Below are 3,574 nucleotides of genomic sequence, written 5' to 3'. Positions count from 1 at the left end.
TTCACAACCGCCCCACGTACAGCCCTGCCCGTTCACAACCGCCCCACTCACAGCCCTACCCGTTCACAATCGCCCGACGTACAGCCCTGCCCGTTCACAACCGCCCCACGTGCAGCCCTATAGTTACAACTGCCCGATAATCAGTGTCTCATATTCATACCTGGCCAGTACACAACCCTGTGTTTATAACTGATTGATACCTGTCCCCACATGTTTAGACCTGACTGACACACAGTCCCACATTGTTATACCTGACCTATACCCAGGCCAGAGGTATATACTTGACCAGTGTACAGACCCACATGTTTATAACTGACGAATACACACAGCTCCACACATTCATGATTGATATAGACAAAACAGTGTGTTTACAAGGGCCCACACATTTAGAACTGACTGATATTCAGCTCTGTCTGTCTTGAAGCTTAAAACGATGGCTGTGAAATCATCGACAACTTGCATTCCTCTCAAATAAAACAAACAGTTGTGGATGCTGGAGCTCTGAAACAAGAACAGAAATTGCTGGAGGAACCCAGCAGGTCTGGGCAGTGTCTGTGGGAAGAAAACAGAGTTAACGTCCTGAACCAGTGACCAGAGGGAAGGTGGAACTGAGTGATTAGGCCAACGTTATTAACATATTCCTGATTGCACAAGGCGGGTGTAAGGTACTGAGCGAGAGGTTACCAGGAATACTAAACAACGCAGAAAAAGGACCATGCTGTGGAATAATTAGGGAGAAATGAGCCCAAACACAGGGCAGGTTGGTATCCAGGGGGCACTAATCATCAAAGGAACCAGAGGGCTTGAGGAGAGGGGATTTAAGGTGGTGTCAGCAGATTCAACAATAACTTTCCAAAGGGGGAATTGTAAAAATACTGAATGCCGACCATTACCCTCAGCTCCAGTGCCCATGCCAGCAGTGCCACCACTGTCAATGAGACGCCTACTCTCACACTAACAGGTCAATGTCAGGACCCAGGTCCCTCAGAGATCACTCGTTGCTGCATCCTGACTGACTCTCCCAGCACTGGAACGTGGAATGTCAGTCATCGCTATCAACCCCCTCACCCAACCCAACCCAACCCAACCTAGCCCAACCCATCCCAGCCCATCCCAACCCAGCCCAACCCAACACAACCCAACCCAGCCCATCCCAACCCAACCCAACCCAACCCATCCGAACCCATCCCATTCCAACCCAACCTAGCCCAACCTATCCCATCCCAGCCCAGCCCAACCCATCCCATCCCATCCCAGCCCAACCCAATCCAGCCCAATCCATCCCAGCCCAACCCAATCCAGCCCAATCCATCCCAGCCAAACCCATCCCAGCCCTCGGCTGATACCCTCCGTTTCCCACTCCACTGCCAGTCGCTGGCAGGCCATTCGCCGACAATTCTCACCTGCCAGCCTCACCATGTCTCTCTCAACTCTCCACCCATTGGCTCAAGGCATGTCAATCATTACCACGTTACGGCCAACTGCTACCCCCCACACCCCCGGCCCACGCCCAATCTCCTTTGTAATAGGGGCATGGTCATTTCAGAACGCTCAACGCCCGGTGACTGAGGGGTTGGTGGGGAAGTTGACACTGAACCTCCGAGTGGCTGCGCGTTAAATGAGTAACGGCCTTTGTGTGCCGCGCGGGAGATTGAGCACTCCATGGTCTGGGTCTGTGAAAGCGAGAACACGAGATTGGACAGTGGTTAGGAGGAGCTGTGAGTCACTCGACAGGCCCTGGGGCTGGGAGGCAAGAACAGGCAGATTCCACTACTGTTACTCAGCTTGTTTCCGAACAAAACCTGCAGCCAGATGGTGGAGTTTCACCATGTGCACTAGTTTGTCACTGGGCTCTGTTACTTATCACTGTAACTCACACAGCAGTCTGCACACCGTCCCTGGCCCTGCTGAGTTACACTGCATTGCCTACAGCCTGTCATCATCCTGCTGACATCCTGCTTCCAGCAGCTATATTCAAACCATCCTGGGAAATTCATTACCCGATTAACCCCCTCACTTAGAGTTCGGCCTGTTACTCATTCCCAGCTGTTATTTCTAAATACTACAGCCCACTCCCCAGCCTCTCAATTAACTGCAAGCCTGTGATTACTCCCAGGGATCTCTCAGCGAACACACACTGCACGACCTCCCAGTTAATGAGGTCAAAAGGCAATCTTTGAGGGTTCTATTAAACTTGACGCCAGGAAACGGACAAAGGAACTGATCAAACCATTCTGACCTCGATCTGACTAACCACAGGAAACACACTGCAAAAAAAAAAATCCCCTCTCACAGGCTGCTTTTAACATCTGACCGGAACTGGTATGGGCACCGTGCCCACATGAGCAGACTTTGACCCCGATCCCAGCTGAGCTGGCAAGAAGTCATCTCCCCACCGGTAAGCCCAGCTCCTTCACGGTGTCCCCATCCCTTCCCGTGGGGAGGGAGAGAGCCGATCTCCCTCTGTGGCTCACATGTTGATGGCCCTGGCAAGTGCCTGTACTCATCCCTTCGGACTGGGAGGGCAGCCGCTTCTGCCGTCCTGTCGAGTGGCACGTCCCAGACCATGACAACTCACGGGGTTGTCACTTCTGGCTGGGGTTTTTTTTATTTACAAGTTATCTTCAACGTGCACCCTCTGCTCACTGATCTTCCTGCCTCCGGCGTCGAAACAACAGAGCAGCCCCTGTTTGATTGGCACCACATCCACTCCCTCCACCACCGACGCTCAGTATTGGCAGTGGGTACCATCTACAAGGTGCGCTGCAAGACTCCTTCCTAATGCACAAACTGTATCAGCTCGATGGACAAGGGCACCAGACATATGGGAACACTACTGCTGGCATATTGCCCTCCGAGCCACAAAGCATGCCAACTTGGAATTGTGTACTAAGTGCTGGAGAAACTCAGCAGGTTTGGCAGGATCTGTGGGGAGAGAGAGAGAAGAGAAACAGACTTTAGACTTGAAACATCAACTCGGAGTCTCTCTCCACAGGCGCTGCTGGACTTCCTGAGTTTCCCCAGCACTTGGCGTTTTTAATTTCAATTCTCCAACATCTGCAATACTTTGATGCCATTGAGAATTTAGGCTGCTTGTGAGTCAGAAGCACAAGTCTCATGTAGGAGAAAGACTGGCTTTTGGAATTTCCAATGAACAAAGAGGTGGGGGGGACTGTGATGCAAAGCTCAGATTCCCGCAGATGTCGGCAAGTGGAGCAGCCAGCGAGTGTTTTCAGTGAACTTCCACGTAAAGATGCATTGCTGCACTGAGGTAAGGAATATTCAAGCGTGACCTCCAGGTGTGACACCCCCACAGAGACAGGCAGAGACACAAACAAAGGCAGGCAGACATGTGCGCACAAGCACACACACACACACATGCAGCCTGCAAGCAGCCGTGCAAACAGACACAGAGCTACACACAGGCAGAGGCTGGCACACAGTACAGTGGGGTGTGCGATACGAGGAGGGAGCGGATATCGATGTGCAGAGAGTGACAAGGCCGGGGAGCGGATGGCAGGGTGCACAGAGTGATGGGGGGAGTGGGTAGCGGGGTACACACAGTGATGGGGGG

General features: G+C 52.4%; 1 long non-coding RNA gene across 1 annotated transcript in view; it reads left to right on the top strand.

Annotated features, from left to right (window-relative positions):
* The first annotated feature begins 2,630 nt into the window (after positions 1-2,630).
* LOC125482454 overlaps positions 2,631-3,574 on the top strand; it is a 1,741-nt gene continuing 797 nt past the window's right edge. The window contains exon 1 of the long non-coding RNA XR_007261647.1: positions 2,631-3,271. This is a non-coding gene — a long non-coding RNA (uncharacterized LOC125482454). The remainder of the gene's footprint in view (positions 3,272-3,574) is intronic.

Source organism: Rhincodon typus, unplaced genomic scaffold (genome assembly GCF_021869965.1).
Source record: "Rhincodon typus isolate 14 unplaced genomic scaffold, sRhiTyp1.1 hic_rhity00010575, whole genome shotgun sequence".
Classification (NCBI taxonomy): Eukaryota; Metazoa; Chordata; class Chondrichthyes; order Orectolobiformes; family Rhincodontidae; genus Rhincodon; species Rhincodon typus.
Note: the sequence above shows the minus strand (reverse complement) of the source record. Positions and strands in the feature narration are given on the sequence as shown.